General features: G+C 34.7%; 1 protein-coding gene across 2 annotated transcripts in view; it reads left to right on the forward strand.

Annotated features, from left to right (window-relative positions):
- The first annotated feature begins 952 nt into the window (after positions 1-952).
- The window catches only part of LOC149232929 (diacylglycerol kinase 1-like), a 289,276-nt gene continuing 265,192 nt past the window's right edge, over positions 953-25,036 (forward strand). The window contains exon 1 of one of the 2 annotated variants that reach the window (XM_089379555.1): positions 953-1,123. The gene's annotated coding sequence lies outside the window, so the exon portion shown is untranslated. Of the gene's footprint in view, positions 1,124-10,156; positions 10,291-25,036 lie in introns of those variants that run through there. The other variant, XM_089379556.1, reaches the window with a different exon arrangement.

Raw genomic sequence — 25,036 nt, forward strand, 5'->3', positions numbered from 1 at the left:
GAAATTGATTTCAGTCTCCAACATTGAGGATAGGGGGCATGTAGTCTTGTTTTGAGGAGTACAAGTGCTCATATATCCCAAGAGATATAGTAGTAATTTTCTAATTTAAATTATATTCATATTATATAAATAGATTAAATATTTGATATAATTACTTAAATTCGAAATAAAATTAATAAAATAAACAACACAGAAGAAGATAAACTGTACTAAATTTAATAACGTTATTATTAAACAAAATTTTTCAATAGAAATCACATGAGAGAAATTTTTGGCCAAAAAATTTATGTGATTTTTATCAAAAAAAAAAAACTTTACTTAATTCATTATGGATCACAAAAACTTGAATACAGAAACTTTATTATTAAAAAATATATATCTTAAGCATTTCCCAACAACTTAAGTTACAATATTAACCTATCAAATAAAATAAATAATAAAAAACAATTAACTAAAATATGTAATAGGTAATACTAAACAATTAACTATATTTTAATAAAAAACAATTAACTAAAATATGTAATAGGTAATATTAAACAATTAACTAAAATATGTAATTAAAACGTCTAACTAGAAAATTTATATCAAAATCCCTTCCATAAAAATATATAAAACCTCGAATGTAACTTAAAAAGAATATACTCTCATCTAATTTTTTGATATTTAAAATGAATATATATTAAATTAAAAAAAAAAAGAATAAATATATGCTCATTTCCATTTATATTTATATTATATATTTCATTTTCTGATATGTACATGGAACCAATATTTTATAATTAAATATAATCTCGTAATTATTGAAGGGAACTTCAATTAACGCGAGCACATGACAAAAGTCACATGAGCCTTCATAGACGCAACTATCACAGAGTCACTTCGGGCGCAAATCAGGCTATAAAGTGCATTTAAATAGCAGTTACAGGTCAAATCGACAGAAACCAGCCGAGGCATTTCGAAATTGCCACAATCGTTTATTTAATCCAAACAAGTAGGAGCCCATGGTCTTCGGATTTGAAAGAACTAGTCATCTTCAGCTTTGAAATTCCAGAGCGTCTGAATTCATCACCCGGAAATCTGACAGATTGAACGAATTTCAGCTCAGATTTGTCGCGAATTCCTGGTAAGTCGTTCGTTCATTTGATCTGCTTACCCCCAGGGGCTCTGTTTTTAGGTTTGATTTCGCATTATCATAGCCTCTCAGCTAGCATACAGACAATAGGATTTGTTATTGAAGAATTCCTGCGATTATTATTATAGCAATTAGCAGGTTAGACTAGAGTACATATGAGACTGAAATTTATTGCAGCAAGTAGCAGAAAAGGGCAATTAAATGACAATTAAATCTGGTATGCTTTGCGCTTTAGAGTTCGGACAGAGTTGCTTAGTTTTAAAAGGTGTTCTAACTTTTACAATCATGCCACACTTTTGGCTACCTCAAGCTTCTCTTCGAGTTGTGATGGCTGAGGGTTTTCGCGGACTCTCAGAAGAGGTTCGAGTCTAAGCTCTAAAAGAGCAAAAGAAAATTAAAATGCTTGCGGGACGTAATGTGCCCTGGTGCGGTTGTTGTCTATGGAATCCGGGTTTCAAAGGATTTAGCCAGTTTTAATTAGTTTTGGCCTCAAAATACACAAACTGGACCTGAAAATTATCCTCAAGAACCTTACATAGGTTTTGCTTCCCCCTTACCCTTGCTTTGAGCTCAGCTGGCTCAGATGTAGACAAACATCTCACCGCTTATCAAATCTTATATTCAATCAGTTTGATTCTTCAAGGTTTATGTTGCCATTATAAATTAGCTTAGCTTATTTTTTCAGTGTCCACTCAGATCAAGAACATCTCCTGAACTAAATCAAGAGTCCAATTTATTCTCGAGGACATCTTTTAGGATATTCAGTGGAAAGAGCACCTTGTTTGATTGTCTTTAGAGAGAGTCCGGAGGATCCTTCACTGTTTTCTTTCAATATCCCAGGGCAAAGGTATCAGAATTTTTCCCGAGGCAGTTACTAGATTTTAGGAGGTAGATTATACAGGGTCGACCCATGACAAACCCTATTCGATTGAATCATTGATCACTTCCTTCCTTTGATCTCAACGATTGATGACCGTAATTGATGTCCGAATTCCCATGTGAAATTAGCTGTCAGATGGCTCACACTTTTTCAAGATATATAATTAGAAAAGTTATTTTTCTAGATTTATAGTTATATAGCTAGGGTTTTTTGCAGTTTAGTTTAATTATTGAATTTTAAAAGGTATAAATTAATCTCCACATTTGAATATGAGTTATAAAGTAATTACTCTAGCTAAATTTAAATATAGTTAAATTAAAGTAAAAACAATAAAAACACATTTTTATATTAATCAAATAAATACAATTAAAATAACAAAATAATTCATAATTACATTATCTTTACTGATTAAAAAACTCTATTTGTAAATAGTTTTAATATATATATTTTTCTTAATAACTGTCTTAATTTTTAAATTGATTTTTTATATTATTTAAATCCATAAAGATTAAAAAAGTGCCATAAATAAAATCCCCATGTTAGCTTCATGCTTGTGGAAGAATCTACGCACATAACGTTATGACCACTTGTAAACAATGCACACCTTCTGGGTTTGGGTGACCTAACTTCGTATTTCGTACATGTTTTTAACGGCCACGTATACATCATGACTTCATTTGATGAAAAATATTAGTTATGCAAACAAGTGGTTAAACTAAGGTTTGTTTTATGGATTTTCTATGTGCTTCCCTATGTACGTTGTTCCATCAAAGAAACATAAATATAAATAAAATCCCCATGTTAGCTTCATGCTTGTGGAAGAATCTACACACATAACGTTATGACCACTTGTAAATAATGCACATCTTTTGGGTTTAAGTGACCTAACTTCATATTTCGTACATGTTTTTAACGGCCACGTATACATCATGACTTAATCTGATGAAAAATATTGGTTATGCAAACAAGGGTTTAAATTCAGGTTTGTTTTATGGATTTTCTATGTGCTTCCCTATATAAGTTGTTCCATAAAAAACATAAATATTTCCAATTCCAAAATTACATCACCAAAAATTCAGAGTCCCCTTAGTAATGTTGAGACTTTGTAATGTTAGGGACAACAAAGATTTAAATACAAATCGCTACGTTGAAAAGTCTGAAGTTGCACATGGGTAACCACGTAACCCAAAATTTGTTTGACCACCCAAGCAAGATAACTTTGGTTGACTAACCAAAGCAAGATAACTTAGAAGTGTCGTTGTTTGTTAACCCACCAAACGAGTATTCAAAATAGCAGTGCGAAGTGGGCTATGGAGGTAGAGGTGGCGCAGTCCGTACTGGGCTCGGAGTTAGAGGTGGCGCAGTCCATATTAGGCTAGTACCGGGGTCTGACCAATGCAGTTGAGACAGTTTGTGTACTGTCGGACAATTTTTTTGATATGATTACATAGAAAGGAAACTAGATAAACTAATTAAAATTTAAATAAATAAAATTAAAAATATTAAAAAAATAAATTAATTTTATTTAATAAAATTAATTTTATATATTGTGACTTGAATTTTTTCTCAAAAAATATTTAGTAATTAATGTTGTATACATGTTATATTTTGCTTTGCCCCAGGAATAATAATGAGATAGTGTAATTGGAAAAATATTTTATTTTAAAATGTGACGTATTTAAAGAAATCAAGAAAATTATAAGAATATGTTAGTGTTAATTTTTTAACATTATCTTTTCAGCCAAAAAAATTATTAAAAAATTGTCCAACACATCATCAATTAAAATATATATATATATTATTTACAGATAATCAGAATATATTAGGCCTTTCTTGCTGATTGGATGAGTGCGTCTTCCTCCTACGCTCATTCTGCTTTTTAGCTCTGACGAGCTGCGGCGTCTGCATTTCATATTCTACTTCTCCTCCGCTCATTCTGCTTTTTAGCTCTGACGTGCTGCGACATTTGCATTTCATATTCGACATGGAACCACATCTCTCCCATAGTAATTTAGCTGTGACGTCTGCATTTCATATTCAACATGGGTCCACATCACTCACTAATATTACTAATATTGGCTAGCTCTTTAGACCTCTCTTTTTTCTATTATTAGATTGGTGATGGGAGTCGCTTTTACACTAATGGCACTAGTTCGGCGGTGAGTCGTATTGGCCTATGAGTGTGGCCATTGGACATTGATATTCAGGCGTTGTCTCAAGAAGGTATAATTTTATTTGGATGCTAAAACAAATTGGTAAAAGAAATTTCAAAAAACTTGTTTATTTGGGTGTTTGAATTGGATTTAGTATCATTAAAAACCCTTAAAAAGTTTTAAGAATAATTATAATTTCGATTTCCTAAAATTTCAACCAAATTTTATTAAAATCTTATTTAAATTTTCATTATTTTATGAGCAAAATTATCTTTTCATCAAACTACTCTTTAATATTTATCTTAACTTATCAATATGTTATTGACTTTTTAGGTGTTATATAATTTTTTTTTTGTATGGTGGGGATTTAGGTAACTTATATCATCAGTGTTTTAATCTACTCATATGAAGAACTCTTTCTATCTAATTGAATTAAAGAATCTAATATGTTTTAAGAAGAGTCTTTTCGGTAGAAAATATATTGGAGTTGTAGAAAATTTTGTCTATCCGTTTCGAATCATTTAGTGTGATTCATTATTGTAATATGGATCACACAAGTCTGAATTCAGAAAAAATTAAATTTTATAATTATAATTATAAATTTGAATTTAATGATATAATTTTTAATAAAATTATATTTTTTATTATTATTTAAAATATGTTTTAATATATAAAAAAATGTAACATCTTAAAAAACTTTTAAAATATTTAGATTTTACAAATTTTATAGCTAAAATTAATTGTAATTACAACTCCCTCTCATCAAAACTAAAAGATATACCATTATATAGAGATATTAAACTATTATTTTAAGCTAGTTTGCATGTACCCTTCCCCTAAAAAAAGTGACTTACGGACTTTTGGACCCTTGAAAGTAGTCAAATTGTTGGAGACTTTATCGAGGACTCAAGGACTGCTAAACATCTTTAAGATGTTCCACACATATTTTAGGGGGGTTTAGAACAGATTTTGGTGATGCTTTTAGCAAATTTCAAAGAGTTTTTTGGCTGAATTCATAGACATTTTGGGAAGTTTTCACAAATAATCCAAGTGTATAGCTTTAGTTTTGACAATTATGAACATTGATGATTGAACAATGTGAATATTTCTTCCATTCATTATTTTTGTAATGCATTGAATGTGAAATTTTTGTACAAGTTGTAATTTGGATTTTTGGTGATTTGGATATTGTATTTTTAATGGTAAAATTACAAGAAGCAGCTTTCATGTCAAGAGAGCAGAAATTACAATGTTTTAAAAAGTTAATCCTTGTGGTTGTTTTTCTTCTTCTTTCTAATTTTTTTGGATCATCTCAACTTTTACATATTGTAAGTGAGTTTCAAGGAGTCATTCAAGTTCAATGCTTCCACCATCCCAACCCCAAGCATTGTCAAAACAATAGTGACTTGGATTAGGTACTAAATGTTTAAATAAATTCCTATTCAATCCCCTTCTTAATCTGAAATATGAATTTAATATCTTTAAAAAACCAAAATATGTTAAAGTGGTTTTCAACATAGCTATAAAAGTTTGCAAAACCTATTGAAAATGGAAATATTTTAAAATGGTTTTCAACATAGCCTTTTATGTTTAACATAGTCATTATTAACAAGAAATCCGAGGGAATTTTTTAATTATATAAGGACAATTCTTTGTGATGGATTGCTCATGGACCTTATTACTAATTGAAAGTAGTTACAATTAAGTTTCCTAAAGCTAAAACTCATGTCTAGTAGCCAATAATGTCATGTCACTCAACCCTTTTTTAAATTGTTTGAGATTTAATTTGCGAGTATAAGGGTTGTGCATAATACTATAAAGTATAGCTTGTTATGCTTATAAGCTTGAAAAACTTACAAATATTAATATTGAATTGTGAGAATATATATGTGTGTGTGTCATATTTGACCCACTATCTCTTGAAAAATTTAGGGATGTATTCTAATTGTTTTGGGGATGCGTCCACCATTCCCCTATCCGCAAAACTAGTGCAACATAGCTTTTAAGTTTGCAAGTGTTATCCACAACTTTGTATGGTGCCATTTCAGGCTTTGGATCACGTTCATATGGCTTTTATTGATGAAGTACGAGTGAATCTTGTTTTGTGTACCTGCAAATCAAGCTGACCTTTTTGCTCGCAGAGTTTTTGGGATAGTAAATTATTAGAGTTTAGTTGTGTTCTAGAGATTGTCTTTGCATGTATTACATGATGCAATTTGCTTCTTTTGTTGAACATGATTAGAGCTAATAGAATAGATTCTATGATAAAAATTAATTCAGGTTTTAAGTTGTTAATAAGATCTCGTGTATAAAATTCACTATTGTATTTTATGTGGTTGATAGTTGTTTATGTTCTACTCCTATAATCCTACCATAGTCATTTCTAGAATGTTTATTTTTTCAAACATGACTCATGTTAATAGTTGCCATTTGACATATTTGTGTTATTTTTTTTGCTTTTGGGTGATAATGTTTATTTTATTATTATATTTATCTATTTAAAATATTAAAGAGATATTGTCATGTTCCCAAAGCTTTTCAACGAGTCAAGGTGCCTCGTGATCTTTGAGCGTGGGGCACCATTGTGGTTTCTCAATAATGGTGATTGATAATGGTGCAACCAACTTGTGAGTACTATGCCTGAATTATGTCTCTATAATTATACTTCTCTCTGTGTGATTAGTTAAGAATGTGTGCAAAATAAACAAGTAACTAGTCACAAGTACAATTGGGCTTCATTTATATATGCATAGTTCGTTAACCCAACAATTACACATATACATCTATCAATGTAACAACACACATAAATAGGGTGGAGGGTTGTAACCTCCAAAGCATATACTACAACCTCGAATATTCAATATACAATGTTACTTCAATAAGGAGGAGGGTCAGGTGCTCTCATCCTTTCCACAAATGCAAGAAAAAATTGAGCTTACAACAAAAGCCCCGGTTGGCCTTAGGTAACTTCTGGCTACTCCTATCCAATTGGCCTTACTGGTCTCCTCTCGTTGGGTTGTATACAACCCTCTTGGTTCAGAGTTGCAACACAATTGCAACCTTGAATACACCTCGAACCATCCATAGGTTTCCACACCTCAACTGCTCATAGCCTTCATTTGCCCCTATGCCCGATAGGGTGGACTAACCCATGCATTGCTTATATTGGTGTGAACTACATTACCCCATGGCTTTGGCTTGTCATTATCTCGTTCAATTAAGTTTTTGTTGACCGAATTGCTTGCCTCTACTCTCGCCAAGTCTTGGTTATATATGCATTCTTGCATGTCGGTAGATGAGGGATTGTGACCCCTCAACCACTTGGGCTAACCCATGTGTTGTCACAACTCCCCAACTCCGTATCGTGTGATCTCTCAGTTAAACACACTCATTCCATCTCTCAGTTCAGTCAACACACCCTAGCGCTCGATCTTCAATTATCTACGACGTCGTGTAGTCTCACTATGTCAAACTTGTGCGGTATCGACATGTCCCCTTGGGCATGGTCGTCTCGACTCGTTCCACCATGGGAGCACGCTTGTCATGTGAATTCCCAAGCCAACGACCAACTCATCCCATGGGGCATCGTTTGCATGATAGCGAATGGGGCCAACTTGGCTATGTGGTTAGGGACCACGTGCTTGTGGTGCTCGACCGTGTAGAAGATGTGTCAATGATGGGTGTGGGCATGTTGACAGACGTAAGAGTATTACATATATAATCTACAAGCTCAATCATGTCTATAATTCCAAAATGAGTAAAAATTGTATAATGGCATCTAACAAAGCATGGTGTAATTTTTATCCACCATTAAATGAGAAGTTAACTTAAGATCTTCAAAAATGTAAATAATAAACAAAATATGATAAGATTCACTAATCATCCTTCATTTAAATATAAAACTATTAACTTCCCAAAATTATATTTATAATTTTTTATTCAAAACTAAAATAATTTCAAATAATATTATTTATTTAATTAAAAAATAATATATATTATTTTAATTAAATTTATATTGTTAAAAATATTAAAACAAATATTCTTATATAATTAAATTAAAAATAATAATTAACTATTAAAAATACTAATGCAAACGAGGACAAATTTCATTCATTCTTATAAAATAAATATACTAAATAAATTTATAGAATTAAATTAATAATTAATAATCAACAATTAAAATATTAATACAAACGAGGACATATTCATTCATTGAGTATTATTGCAGCATCTGATATTTGATAGGTAAATGGTTAATCATTTAAAATAATAATAAAAATTACAATTTTGTTTGGGAAAAATTTATTTTATATATTAATTAAATTATATTTTTCAATAAATATATATTTTTAAAATTTATAAAATTAAATAAAATTATTTTTTAATAAATTTAATTATTTATATAACATATTATTTATTTTCTTTTCAGGGGCCGTTTGCAAGGTAGCAAGTGGGGCCAACTTGGCTATGTGGTTAGGGACCATGTGTCTGTGGTGCTTGACCGTGTTAAGATGTGTGATTGATGGGTGTGCGCATGTCTAAAAGCGTAAGAGCATTACATATATAATTTACAAGCTCAATCATGTCTATAATTCCAAGATGAGTGAAAATTATATAATTACATGTAATAAAGTATGGTTGTGATTTTAATCTAAAATCTTCAAAAATATAAATAATAAGCCGAATCTGGTAAGATTTACTAATCATCTTTCATTTAAATATAAAACTATTAACTTTTCAAAATTATATTTAATTTTTTTATTCAAAACTAAAATAATTTCAAATAATATTAATTTATATAATTAAAATATTAAGATAAATATACTAAATAAATATTTTTATATAATTAAATTAAAAATATTAATTAACTATTAAAAATATTAATGCAACTCATAGAATTAGATTTCATTCATTCTTATAAAATAAATATTATTATAGAATTAAATTAAAAATAATAATTAACTATTAAATATATAAATGGTTCATCATTTTAAATTACAATTTTGTTTAGGAAAAACTATTTTATCTATTAATTAAATTATATTTTTTAATAAATAAATATACACACAATTAAATAAATAAATAAATATCTAATCTTGAACATTCCGTCACCTCACAAACATTACCAATATAATTGTGCATATTAGAATGTTTAACCCATTAACCTATCAGATAAAAAAAATAGATAACGACTAACTAACGTAAACCCCATGGATGGAAATGATCTGCCATATATGTGAGAATAGGAACATCGAGGATGAAAACCACTTAACTAACGTAAACGCCATGGATGGAAAGGATCTGCCATATATGTGAGAATAGGAACATCGAGGATGAAAACCACTTCCTCTTAGAGTGCCCCGCGTACAACCACACTTCCTCTTAGAGTGCCCCGCTTACAACCACATTAGATTTTAGTTTCAAAATCTTTGTAACAACACTGACCTTCCTAGCCTTTTACAATGTCAAAATTATAGTGAGCTCGGGAGGCTTCTTTCCAAGCTTTTTGAGCATAGGAATAAAATCTTAAATCAAAATAAATAATTTGTTTCTTTAAGTCCCATAAACCATTGTTTGGTCTCAACGGACGTTAACCATCATCATCATCATCATAATTATAAAAGCAACTCATTAGCAAAGATAATAGGCCATAAAAACGACCAACTACAAAATATATCTTAAAATCTAAAAATAGATAAATCCTCCAAAATATAACAAATTTAAACCCAACTTTCACATGTAATCTTATATTCTATGCCACAAAAATTTCAACTCCCACGGCTTACACCTGCGATCACACAACGCGCGCACACAACGAAAAGCCGTGGGAGCCTTCATAGACACAAGTTGCATCTCTCGCTCCACGTCACAGAGTCACCTCGGGCGCAAATCAGGTTATAAAGTGCATTTAAATAAACAGCTACAGATCATATCGACAGAAAACCAGCCGAGACATTTCGAAATTGACACAATTGTTTATTCAATCCAATCCCAATACGAGCCGATGGTCTTCGAATTTGAAAGAACCACTCATATTCAGCTTTGAAATCCAGATCGTGTGAATTTATCGTCCAGAAATTTGACAGACTGAACGAATTTCAGCTCAGATCTGTTGTGAATTCCAGGTAAGTCGTTCGTTCATTTGATCTGCTTACCCCCAGATGCTCTGTTTTTAGGTTTGATTTCGCATTATCATAGTCTCTCAGCTAGCATACAGATAATATCATTTGTTTTAGTAGAATTCCTGCGATTATTTTTATTATAGCAATTAGCAGATTCGAGTAGAGTAAATATGAGACTGAAATTTATTGCAACTAGTGCCAGGGAAAGGAAATTAAATGGCGAGTAATTTGGTATGCCTTGAGCTTCAGAGTTTGGACAGAGCTGCTTACTTTTAATAGGTATTTTAACTTTTGGCATCATGCCACACTTTTTGGCTGCCTCGAGCTTCTGTTCGAGTTGTGACGGCTGAGGGTTTTAGCTGACTCTCAGCCGAGGTTCGAGTCTAAGCTTTAAGAACAGCAAAAAGAAAATTGAAATGCTTGCGGGATGCAATGTGCCTTGGCGCGGTTGTTGTCCATGGCAGCATTTCAATCCGTGTTTCAAAGGATCTAGTCAATTTTAATTAGTTTTGGCCTCAAAATACACAAACTAGGAGCTGAAAATTATCTTCAAGAGCCATACCTAGGTTTTGCTTCATGCTTACCCTTGCTTTGAGCTCAGCAGGTGCAGATGTAGACAAACATCTCAACTGTTTATCAAATCTTATATTCAATCAGTCAGATTCTTCAAGGTTTATGTTGGCTTTATAACTTTAGCTTATTTTTTCGTAATCCACTCAGATCAAAATCATCTCCTCAACTGAATTAAAGAGTCCAATTTATTATGTAAGATCTCTTGGAACACGGATAGGTTTGATTGTCTCTAGAGAGAGTTGGGAGGATCCTTCACTGCTTTCTTCCAATACCTCGGGGCAAAGGTATCATAATTTTCCCTGAGATAGTTACTAGATTTTAAGAATCCAATACCTGAGGGCAAGGTATCATAATTTTCCTTAAGATAGTTACTAGATTTTAAGAAGTAGATTATACAAGGCCAACCCTAGACAAACCCTATTCATTTGAATCATTGATCACTTATTTCCTTTGATCTCAGTCACTAATGACCGTAAGTGACCTCTGAATTCCCATGTGACATCAGCTCCCAGATCGAAGTGACCCCGCACTTCTTCTGGGCCTACAGCTGGGTTTCCATCGGGGCCTCAAGGGAGGCTTTTCCTACTAAAATTTGAGCATGCACACCTGTATTCACATCAAATAAGGTTACATATAAATACATTTAGTGTTGTCTCAAGATAGGTAGACTATCTTGGACACACAATCACTTGGTTGAGAGAATATCTCAACCACACACCAATCTAGGAACATCTAGATATAACAACCCTAAGGAATAGGAACAAACTCCTCTAGATAGAAAGAATCACAACTGAGACAAGTAGGAATTACAATTTCCAAGTCACACTTTGGTTAATCATCTCTTCACTGCCTCTAGTACTGAGACCATCACCAAATTCTTGCCAATGGCCTCAATTGCTAGGAGAGTTACGACAGATGGGCTGATTTCTGTCTAGGATCACACATCCCAATGCTCTTATTTCAATTTTTCCTCGGGAATAGATTATCAGAATGTATTGTCCCGATTGATGATTGTTTGGGTTGCCTCTTCTTCCTCCTCCGCTTATTCTTCGTTTTAGCTATGACGTCTACATTTCATATTGGACATAGGCCCTCATGACTTGATATTACTATTACTGGCTAGCTCTTTAGATAGATAGATAGATGGTATGAGTCGCTTTTACACTATTAGCATGGTTGAGTTGTCTTGAGTCCTATTGATATGGTGTTTCTTTTTTTTTCAAAAAGAAAAAAACAAGCATGCTTTTTATTATTAGAAGGATGTTTATATTAGCATAAATTTCACTAATCTATAGGTGGTTGTTTATATCTATGCTCGAATTGTTTAAAAAAAAAATCAATTTTTTTATCCCTCCTTGCATTATCGAGAAAAAGTGCCTATGTCTATCTAGACTCATACATAAGGAAACAAAATGTAACATAGTAAAAAGCCTAATACATATTACTTATAGAGTCATTTATACAATAAAAAGCAAAATATGGGCACAAGAAAATATAATTGTGGCTTGCACATCAGAGAAACCATAAGATGACGATCTTCCCGGATGTAAGTGGTGAGTCATTTCAAATCTCGAAGTAATGGATTTCTCCTAGGATTTTTATGCATTTGTCATTTGATAATGCGTCTGCAACCTCGTTCTACTCCCTATAAACGTGTGTGAAGGTCAACCTTTGGAATTTTCCAGCGATCATCTTAATGTGATTCATCCAATAGATGTGCATGCGAGGCTACAAAGAAGACCGCTTCTACATCCAATCTATAACCACCTTGGAGTCTCCAAAGATATCTATTGACTCAATTGAAAGTCATTTAACACTTAGCAATACCCCCCCATAAAGCAATGATCTCAACACGGGTATTATTACCCTCCCCACAATTCCAACTGAAATGGAAATAAGAACTTGAATCAATAACAATGAACACCCCACATCCACAATCATTATTGTGATCCACCCCATTAAAAAAACCAATAGGGAGTCTTTTTTAGACATTCACTTGCTTGATAATTCTTTGTGTAGCGTTTTTGGTAACCAGACCAATTTCTGAAAAAATAAGCAACAATCCTCCCACAAGACTAATGAATGTCCACAACATAATCCTCAAAGATGTATGAGTTTCTACTTCTCCAAATTCCCTAGAATATCTAAAAGGGAAGAGAGTGACATTGTTGAAAATAAGTGTACTAAGGAAGTGTTTCCTAGTGCATTTATCCTTTTGGCCTAGAAGACACATTAATGACTTTTTGTCTTGGGACATTACGAGTTTTATTATTGTCATGGAGCAAAGATATTTTTTTATGGGTTATGTACCATGTACTTCAATTTATTAAAGTCATTAGTGTTGTAAAGTGACTTTATGTGAAAAGTCAAAGTACACTTTCTGATATTAAAGTTGCTTTTATGTTTTAAAAGTGACTTTATGAAAGAAAAAATGCACATGGTACCAAACATCAAAATGTTTCTAGGAGGCTTATTAATTGAGGGGGACTTGATCTCATCCATTGATCTCATGGACCCTTGATCAATAGGGTTAGGTTTTCCTTCTCTAATGAGAGACAAAAGGGGAAAAGGAAGAGAAAAGCCAATTCATTATTCTCATGTGTGTTTCGAGAAGAGAAGAAAGTTACCAGAAGGAGGATACTGAGATTGCAGAGATTGACAAGGGATAGTGTACAACACAAAAAATGACCCGAGTTTTTCTGTTGTAGATTTTTGGGATACATCCTAAGGTTCTCGAGCAGAGGTATTAGGTCGAGTTTCGAGGTATATCAGGCCGAGATTCAAGCTATAGGCTTGGGTTGATTTGTTGGGTAGCTAAGAGTGAGTCTCAATATATTATTTGTGGAGCAAAGGAGCTACTCGAATCAGTCAAGGACACAATAGTTGGGCTGAGAATATAGGAAATTTGTCTCACCTATTGTTCGTGGCTTGAGAGCATGAACTTTGAGGCACCTTCAACATGATTCCAGGATGGAGATAACATCAGACTTGTAGCTCGATTTTCTTATAGTCAATTTCAGCGTGAGAATGAAGGAAAAATCAGTGTCAGGGATTGTCAACTGAGTGGTTATGTTCTTCCGACAAAAAAGATTGTACCTTCTTGTCACCAAAGGGAGATAAGTTTGATAAATATCTTATGTGTAATTATTTCCTTAAGAGCAATTAAAATCCTCCTTAGAACTGGTTTCCCCTTGTGGGTTTTTCCAAGGTCATTAGACCAAAATCTCTGTGTAAAAACTTTGTGTGTGTGAGCTTGTTTTATTTCTCATACTAGCTGATATTGTTTAAAGAGTAGAGTAGTCTTATGTTTTTAATTTTAATGCAAGTCTAACATTCATATCAATTATATGTTATGATGGGTTTGGGCATTAAACCTTATGCAAAACCTTAAAACTGGGAGGACTACAACATTACAAAAAAATTCTACATGGTATCAGATCCCAAGGGACTTCAGATATGATATTTTCATCGGCTGATAATAGAGACTAACAAACAAACTTCTTCCACATTAGTGAACATTAGTCATAAACCTAAAGAATTGTTGGTTGAGAGGGAGGAAGATTCCTAATAACATATCTGCTCTTGTGAGGGTCATGGCGACAGGTTTGAGGGTGGAGGAAAGATTGAGTGGGGCTGATAATTTTGGCCCTTAGAAGGAGAGGATGATGCTTTTACTTGGAAGAATTTGAAGTGTGGGATATAATGAAGAATCTTGTGCAACATCCTACTGATCCAGCTCAATTGGTGGACTTCAACAAGAAGAATGTGAAGGTAAGGAGAATCATCCTTGACGCCATTAAGACCACTTATTCCCTCATGTGACAAGTATGAATTTTTCATACGAGATGTAGGATTCCTTTGTCACATTATACTAAAGTTCCAATGAGAACAATAAAATAGTGTTGAGGCATAAGCTAAGAAACACCAAGATGACCAAGACTGACAATGTGACCTCTTACCTCACCAGGATCACACAGGTGAGAGATGAGTTGGCTACCATGGGAGAGGTTATCCCTGAGGCCTTGTTGGTCATGATCGCACTAGATGGCTTCACCAAGCAGTGGTATGGATTCATTTATGACATTGTAGCTAGAGAACATTTTATAGACTAAAGGATGATGTGGGATGATTTCATCCACGAGGAGACCAAGAGTAGTTCCAAAAGTGGTAGTGAGCATGGTGGGGAGATGAGGAGGAGAATGTAGTGCTTGCAGCGAAGGGAAAGAAGGCCAAGAAAGTGTCTTCTAATGGAGCTTAGTAGGAGAAGGGGAAGCACAAGGCAAAGGAGAAGGACATGAGAAAAGTGAAATTATTTGCTTGTGGGAATATGGGCCACTATGTTGTTCAGTGTCCCAACAAGAAGGGAAAGAACAAGAAGGGAGTTGCAGCTTTGACAGAGGTGGACAAGTTCACTTCCATATTTAACACAGATTTTGCCTTAGTGGTGAGTCTAGCTACTCCAAAGAGATAACTCCAAGGTCAAAGCAACGTGAGTGGGGACAAAATCCTTTTAGAGGGAGTCATTACCTCCTCTGAAAGTGACAAATGTTCTTTATGTTCCAGGGATGAAGAAGAAATTGATTTCAGTCTCCAACATTGAGGATAGGGGGCATGCAGTCTTGTTTTGAGGAGTACAAGTGCTCATATATCCCAAGAGATATAGTATTGAGTCTGCTAGAGTGATTAGAGTTCACAGCGGGAGGCTATACATGTTTATGTTTCATCCTACTAGAGTCGTGATGACCCATACTAGCAACAGTGGGTTGTGCGAGATTTGGTAGAGGAGTATGACCTACTTGCACCATGGAACATTCAAGATGCTGAGGGAGATGGTTACTGGTTTTCCTAAGTTCAACACTGAGCATCATGGAGTGTGCAAGAGGTGTGCTTTGGGAAAGTACATCAAGACACCTTTCCCGAGTAGTGACAACACAGCTGCAGGTATCTTAGACTTGGTACACTATGATGTTTGTGGTCCTATATCTCATGTATCTTTGAGTGGAGCGCGTTCTATGTGACCTTCATTGATGACTATTTTAGGAAGACTTAGATTTTCTTTCTGAAGACCAAGGATGAGGTCTTCAAGAGTTACCAAGAGTTTAAGGCTCTTGTGGAGAACCAAACGGGGAAGAAGATCAAGGTGTTGAGATCAGATAATGGAGGCGAGTATACCTCTAAGGAGATGAAGGAGTTCTTTAGGAGTGTGGGAATCTAGAGGGAGTGCATCATGCCTTATAATCCCAACATAATGGGGTGGTAGAGAGGAAGAACATGGCCATAGTGGGTGCAATTAGAGCTATGTTGCATGATCAGGGATTACCTTTATTATTATGGGCTGAGGCGTGTAACATTGTTGTGTATTTGCAAAACAAAAGGCCACATAAATTCTTGCCAATTAAGACTCCCGAGGAGGCATTTTCTAGGAAGAATCCCTAGATTGGGCACATCAAGATCATTGGGTCCCTCACATATTCACACATCCCTAAGAAGAAGAGGACAAAGTTGGAACCCACTGCAGAAGCATATCTTTGTGGGTTACAATGAGACCAATAGGGCCTACCGTATATATATTCTTATGTTAAGGAAAATTGTCCTAAGGCGAGATGTGAGATTTGAGGAGGAGAGGGCCTTGAGGAGGTTTTGAGAGGTGGATCAGGTAGAGCAACAAGCTCCTCAGTAGGGGGCCACACCACAGGTATTAGGATCTTTAGGTGGTACACCAGGGTCAAGATTCCTCCCCATTGAACATGTGTTGGGTATAGTTGAATAATCTCCATTTGTTTCTCAAAATCTACCCCTTCTCTGGCACAATAATGATTCCAAAATAAGCGAATTGTTTCTTAATGATCATTTTCTAAGTAGATAATCTTACCATCTCCATCTTTTAGTTCCCAAATATAGTTCCCCTTCTCATCATAGTAGAAAATTTATGATAGAATTTTGTATTCTTATCACCTCCTAAAACCCATGTCGCATGACTCTTCAATGACCATTCCTCTTCCTAAAGCCTGAGAATCTCCCCCCCGCAACCTTCAAGAATAAGTGATCTTTGTTTTTGTGATTCAGAGAAGTAACTCGGGCCCACGGGATCTAGAAAACCCTTAGGAAAATTTTCAATGTCATTAAGTTCCGTCAAATTGTTTCTCTTTTTATGTCGATCCTATATCTTCATTGTCTTTTTCAAATGGGAAAGATTTTGAAAAATGAGATCCATCTTAGAGAGCCCTGATATATCATCCAACTTGTTCCAGGTATCACAGACCAGTCTATCAAATTCCAAATTCGTCAAGTAAGAATGATTAAATTTAAATGGTAGACCACCTCGGTCATTATCCCCCTTTCAATGTAGAAAGATGGGAACATGATCAGACATGCATGAGGAATATATCCAAGACTGCAACATACCAAGCTGAACCAAAAGACTTTCCTACACTAGGAAACAATCGGATCATTTTGAAATACCATTAACCCCCAAATGACCATTTCACTAAGTTGGAAGCTTAGGTTTTGGCAAGATGTCCTAATTTCTTAAAAGATCTTCCATCTAGTCCAGTTTACATTTGGAACCCAAAATTTAATTAGCTTTCACAGTCAAGTTTAAATCACCAGCCAAAATGAGGGATTGAATTTTCAGCAAAACGAACCAGACAATCCTAGAAAACATGTCTACAAGAATATGGAGCATACATGTTTATAATATGAATCCATTGTTGGAACCCTTGGAAAAACTCAATAGTATGATGCTTGGAAAAGTTTTGTAAGCTTGAAAATTAATACCATGAGGGTTCCAAATAGTAACCAAACCACTAGAGAATCCAATGGCATACATAGCACAAACCAGCCATCCTAGGCATGTTTTCAAGAAATATGCCTATGCTTTCTCCTTAGGCACCATGGTTTCTTGTATAAGGATAATCGTAGGCCTTTGAGCATTAATCAAATGTCGTCGAGAGTTTCTCTTAGAGGAACTCCCTAAGCCTCAAATATTTAATGACATTATTTTCATGTGGGAACAATATCTATAGGTAATAATACTCTAAGGGCTAGAGGAATCGAAACCATAGAGGAAGTTTCAATAGGAGGTTCCAAAGTTTCCCTAAAATTTGCATCCAAGGTAGCTAATGAAGGATCAATAGAAGAAAATATTTTGTTTGTGACCCCTCTTCTTATTAATGGTGTCATTCTTACGAGAATTGGGATTGATGCAGATACTAACCGGGGAGAAAAAGGAAGACTTAATGGATAGAGGCTCCAATGATATTTTTGTATTGTGTTTCAAAAAATCTAAATCATTATCCCCAAAGTTTGGAGAGAGAGCTTTGAATGGGTACCAACGCAAATATCAAAAGCAAGAGAGTCAGCAGGTCCAATCCCCATATTTGGAATAGGGGCTCGTGAAGACATCTTCTGACGTATAGTCGAAGGATCGAACAAACACAAGAGCGTGAATAAAGGAGAGGTGAAAATGGAAGACATCCCAGAATTTCCAACCCGAATTTAAGGATTGATGTGAGATTAAATACAATTTTCCGCATTGTCTTCAAGATCCAAATCAAGAGAAACCTCATTCAAAACAAGATCATCAACATTTAATAGAGTAAGGGAGATAGAACAACTACATGTTCCATATCTCACTTATGTAGAGGAGTATGATTCAAATGCCCATTTGACTGAATCTCCATATGTATATCCTCAATATTTTTGTGTATGCAGGTCTTCTTCGGACGATGTTGATAATTACGAAAGCCTCCAAAATGTCGTAGACATGTATCGATTAGATGCCCCATCCCATGGCAACCCAAACAATGGAAGCAGAAATCCCAAAAATCTAGTTGCCAACGAACAAAGGAGAGTCCCCAAATCAAGTCAATTTCTATTGGCAAGCCTCCATAGAAGTCCAATTTAATCAAGACCCAGGTAATTCGCTTATCCGAACCTCCCAGTGAGTTGTCTTTCGAGTAGACAAATTTGTTGATAACGTCCCCAATAACATGTATAGCTTGCCTAGTCCAAAGCTTAATAGGAAGCCCCGAGAACTTCATCCAAACCAATTTCCACCTAGGAAACGAAGTGAGAGGATTAAATCCAACCGAACAGATTTGCAACGACATAAAGCTTTGACCATGAACCCTTGGCAGAGCAACAATTTTATCCACATCCTCTGAATGGAGGAAGTGGAAGTAGAACCAACGATTAAGGAGGACACTGACTTTCGGCCTATAAGTAATAAGAGATGTCTAATATTTGTTAACCCAAACCTTCATTTGTTTGTCATCCATCCTGGAAAATTTCCATCTACCAACTAACACCCGTTGTCAGAGTCTAGTGACCCAATCCCAGATAATATCAACACCAAAGGTAAGTTCTTTTACCTCAGCAGAGGGACGAACTGCGTTTGCCTTATGATCCCGTGTGTAGGCACCAATTTATCACCTTGATTAGTGATAAGATGCCACCCCAAATCGGTTGAAACAAGCTCACAGGCAGAGCGAAGGCAAAAGCCAGAAGGGTGATCAGAGAGAAAGGTACCAAAAAGTTGTCTGATCGATTATTCCACTTCCTTGGTCGCATAGATGATTTTGTCCAAATCCAGTGAAGAAAGTGCATGCATGTTTGAACCAAGATGTGGAGTTATGCCCAACTATCTCCATCAGAATACACCATCAGTAATCTGGACACCTGTAACTTCTCTTATGATAGAAACAACAATCAACTCCTGAAGTTCAAGAACCCTGCCAACCTAATAATAAAACATATTAATATAAGAGATCGCCCACCAGTAGTGGATGAACTCGGATAATGTCCGCCAAATCAGCACCAAAAGGGCCACAGGGTAGAGGAGATTGCCAACAAAGCACACCCTTTAACGCTTCCTCGAAAATAGGATCCCAAGAGACATTATTGTAGAAATGACTTTCCACCACCAACTTAGTGTACCTTTGTCGTAATAAATGGGGATATGTTAACGACGACTCAAAATGTACTGCTAACATAAATGTGGCTTCAAATATGAATCAAAGCCTCTTGATTCCCAATGAAAAATAACAACCAAGTGATTAATGCGGCAAGACCAGAAGCTGGAAACCTCAAAATTCGAGAACCCCACAAACCAAATGTCATTACACAACAGTGAAAGAATCACCCCCTCGACGTGGTTGAAATTGGATACGTTTGCCACATCAACACCAAGAAGGCCAGATGGTCGAGGAAATTGCTGACAATGCACTCCCTTCAAAGCTCCCATCAATAAGTGATCACAAGAGATATGGATGAGGAAATGACCTTCCACCACCTAGCCTTAAAAACCTCCCATGCAATAAATGGAGATATGATAGATGCCAACATAAATGTGACATCTAGACCAGGAACAAATCTTGTAGAATCTCAATGGAAAAAAGTGCCAGAAAATCAAAGCGACATGACCCGAAGCTGGGAACCACTAGCCAAACACAATAGACAATCCAAAAATCAGAATCAACCAAACGTTGTGTTCCATCTAAAAGAAACAACTAAATGTCGAAGGAAAAGAAGAGATAGTCTATAAGACCATCACCGAAGTTGATCCAAAGGCCATGTTATAAGATCTAGTATACTCCCTACATCACCCAATATAACCAATAGTGATAGTGGATAACTAGCATTATATGCACACGAACCTGTTATCCACCCAAGAGAATATGTAATTAAGTAGGAAATCCATTATAAGTTATCAAGATGGCAACGAGAATATCGCAACTAGACATCTCGAGAAAGTGTCCCATAATATCCTTAAACGACATCCACAACACTCTCCCTGTAGTCAACTATGTAAAAGAGAAACACCAAAGAAGAATAAAACCTCTTGTGTAAACAACAGAGCAACTGAAATATTCGACTTCCCATCATACGAATAAAAGACCTGGATGGACCAAACTTCACACACTTGATTACCTACAAAACCACATCCTCGAAATCGTCATGCGTTAAGTAGAAAAGAATCTCAATGTCTAGGTCTAGATAGACAGTAAGTCATGCCTAAAGAGGGAGAGTTTTGTTATTCGAACATATGTCCCCTATACTCTGCATCCTTTCCTTCGTCTCATAAGGCTGCATTTTCAACCTGTAGCCTCCATCTAGTAGCAGGAAACCTCCCAAGTGTCAATGTCCAGGTCTAGATAGACTCAACCATACATGATTACCTACAAAACCACATACCTGGATTCAACACGCATAAAGCAGAAAATAATCTCGATGTCCAGGTCTAGATAGACATTAACTCATTCCTGCATTTTCAACCTGTAACCTCCATCTAGTAGTAGGAAACCTCTAGAGTGGGTTCACACAATTCTGTCGAAAGCAAATTTTGTGGATTAACTTGGTATTATACGCACATTTTTTTTGTATGGTGCCATCGGGTGGAAATTTAGGTAACTTATATCATCTAGTTTTTCAATCTACTCATATTAAGAATGCCTTTTGGATTAAACTAGAGAGTCTAATTGTTTATGAGCATAATAATTATAATTATACTTTTAAATTTGATATATATATTTTAATAAAATTATAGTTTTTTGTTATTTAAAACATGTTTCAATATATAAATGAATTTAGTATTTTGAAAACTTTTAAAACACTTAGATTTTACAAATTTTACAGTGCAAATTAAATTGCAATTATAACTCCCTACCAAAAACTAAAAAATATACCACAAACCATAATGTAAAGGTATTAAACTATGCTTAAAATGTCTATTTTTCACTTTTAAGCATTCCAGGGACTTTTGGACCCTTAGGAAACGTCCCCAAACTACTAGGGACTTCATTGGGGACTCGATGACTTGTTGGCAATCCCCAAGATGTTCTAGGCAAATTTTAGGGACATTTTGAATAGATTTCAAGGATGTTTTTGGCAAATTTCAAGGTTTTTTGGGGCATAATTCATAGATGTTTTGGGAAGGTTTTAGGGATAATCCAAGCATATAGCTTCAGTTTTGATAGTCATGGACATTGATGATTGAACAATATGATCATTTCTCCCATTCATTATTTTTGGAATGCATTTGATCTAGGAGGATCCAAGATGGCCTAAAATTCAGAGTCCCCAAAGTTCAATGTAAATAGCGCAAAGTTGATGAGCTCGATGAGACTATTCCAACGCAACTTGAATCGTGTCAATCAGAGTTCGTATGAGAAATTTATCACACTTTGAAGTTTTGCAACAATAGAGAAAAAGGGAGGACAAAGTGACACATGAGAACCTCTCAAGGTGACACGTGGTAGGTCATACAGATAACACTTGACAGATGAAGGATGATGTGGCAATGTTTGAAGTGCAACATGTGGCATCGTCTAGTCTAGAGGTGTGACATTACGTGGCTAGATGATTGGACATTGATTAGGTGGCTGATAGGGTGAGAGGTGGACTAATCCGACGGTGACATGTGGCCCAAATGGAGGGTGCCACATGGCACCGTCGAATGCCAAAATTTGGACGAGTTTGACAGAATGGCATCGACGTTATTTGAACCCATAACCTCCCGTGAACTAGCTAAGCCATTTTCCAATAGGCTAGGTGCATCAATTGAAAGGCATACGAGATATACTATATCTAAGGTTTCGGTTGTAATGTATTGTTAAAAGGGGGAGGGGGTTGTGGGTTTGGCCACACGACCTCCCATTAATTGTTAAGCTCCTTATAACCTCCCAACAACATGTCTAATCAGTTGTAAACAATGGAGCACGATTATTGGACTGCAAGGATGTATATTAAAGTATGGAGTTATATTCATATTAATATGCATGTGTTGGAGTTAACATATTCCATATACATATTAGTTTTTATAACAAAGAAAACTCCAATGTGCTATTTTTATATTTTAAGGGTCGCAACCTCTGTTAATTCGACTCTAGGGTGCAGACCCTCCAAACTGTATATGTAAAACAAATTGCCATTGCACCACACAAGTGTGGTTGTGTAAAAAGGTTGAGCCCTGTCATTTTGTAGCATGTTTATCATTGTTCTTGTGATAAATCATAGAGATTTTTCCCTTTTGGAGAATTTTAAAAGGATAATTTGTGTGAGGGGTTCTTAGACTCTTTATGTGAAGTTGCAGACTAGAGAGAAAGCTTTGGAGATTGGAGAATTGATGTAATTGGAGTCATTTCGCATCATAATTGAAGAGGCCACTCAATTAGAAGCGGACCCTAAGACGTAGCCCACACTGGTTGAACCCCATTATCAATCTCATTTGTGTTATTTTATGTTATCTATAGTTGTTTATTTATATTATCATATTTTTAATAGCTTTTTCTCAAGCATGGTACTTCGTATTCTATTGAAACTTGATAAATCATAGGCTCATGATCAAAGATCCTAACCAACATTGAATCTAATTTTTTTTTTACGAGTTGCACCTCAAAACATGGGCTTTGTATGATGGGTTTCAATTTGGGATTTTTGTGATTTAGATATTATATTTTCAATGGTAAAATTACAAGAAGCAACCTCCATGTCAAGAAAATAGAAAATACGACTTTTTAAAAGGTTAATCCATATGGTTATTTTTCTTGTTTTTTCTAATTTTTTGGATCATCTCAGCGTTTACATATTCTAAGTGGGTGTCAATGAGTCATTCAAGTTTAGTGCTTCCACCATCCCAACCCCAAGCATTGTGAAAACAATCGCGACCTAGATTGGGTACTAAATATTTAAATAAATTCCTATTCAATGCCCTTTTTATTTTGAAATATGAATTTAATATCTTTAAAAACCCAATGTATTTTAAAGTGGTTTCAACGTAGCTGCAGAAGTTTGCAAAACCTATTGAAAAGGGAATGCCTTTTATGTTTAACATAGTCACCATTAACAAGAAATATGAGGGGCAAAAACTTCTATAAAGATAGTTCTATGTGATTGATTTCTCATGGACCTTATTACAAATCAAAAGTAGTTACAATTAAGTTTCCCAAAGCTAAAGCTCATGTCTAGTAGCCAATAATGGCATGCCACTCAACCCTTTTTTAAATAGTTTGTTTTAATTGTTGAGTATATATATATATATATATTTGTCATCCAAAACCTGTTGTCTCCTGAAAAATTTAGGGGTATGTTCTAGCCGTTTGGGGGATTTGTCCACCATTCTCCCATCCATAAAACTAGTGTAACCGTAGCTTTTAAGCCTTTAGGTGTTATACACAACTTTGTATGGTACCATTTTGGGTTTTGGATCATGTTCATATGGCTTTTATTGACGAAGTATGGGCGAATCTTGTTTTGTGTACTTGCAAATCATCCCAACTTTATGGCTAGCAAAGTTTTTGAGATGGTAAATTACAAGAGTTTAGTTGTGCTCTAGGGATTGTCTTCGCGTGCATTACATGATGCAATTTTCTTCTTTTGTTAAGCATAATCAAAGCTAACATGATAGATTTTAGGTTAAAATGTAATTCACGTTTTAAGCTGTAAATAAGATCTTGTATATGAAAGTCTCTAGTGTATTTATATGATTGAATTTGATAGTTGTTTATGTTCTACTCCTATCCTACTATGCTCATTTCTGGAATGTTTATTTTTCAAATATGACTCAGATTTATACTTACCATTTGACATAATTGTGTTATTTTTTGTTTTTGGGTGATAATATATATATATATATATATATATATATATATATATATATATATATATATATATATATATATATATATATATATATATATTTGTCATCCAAAACCTGTTGTCTCCTGAAAAATTTAGGGGTATGTTCTAGCCGTTTGGGGGATGTGTCCACCATTCTCCCATCCATAAAACTAGTGTAACCGTAGCTTTTAAGCCTTTAGGTGTTATACACAACTTTGTATGGTACCATTTTGGGTTTTGGATCATGTTCATATGGCTTTTATTGACAAAGTATGGGCGAATCTTGTTTTGTGTACTTGCAAATCATCCCAACTTTATGGCTAGCAAAGTTTTTGAGATGGTATATTACAAGAGTTTAGTTGTGCTCTAGGGATTGTCTTCGCGTGCATTACATGATGCAATTTTCTTCTTTGTTTAAGCATAATCAATGCTAACATGATAGATTTTAGGTTAAAATGTAATTCACGTTTTAAGCTGTAAATAAGATCTTGTATATGAAAGTCTCTAGTGTATTTATATGATTGAATTTGATAGTTGTTTATGTTCTACTCCTATCCTA

This window comes from Pinus tabuliformis, chromosome J (assembly GCF_031772625.1).
Source record: "Pinus tabuliformis cultivar Carrire ecotype Pingquan chromosome J, CPIR1, whole genome shotgun sequence".
Taxonomy (NCBI): Eukaryota; Viridiplantae; Streptophyta; class Pinopsida; order Pinales; family Pinaceae; genus Pinus; species Pinus tabuliformis.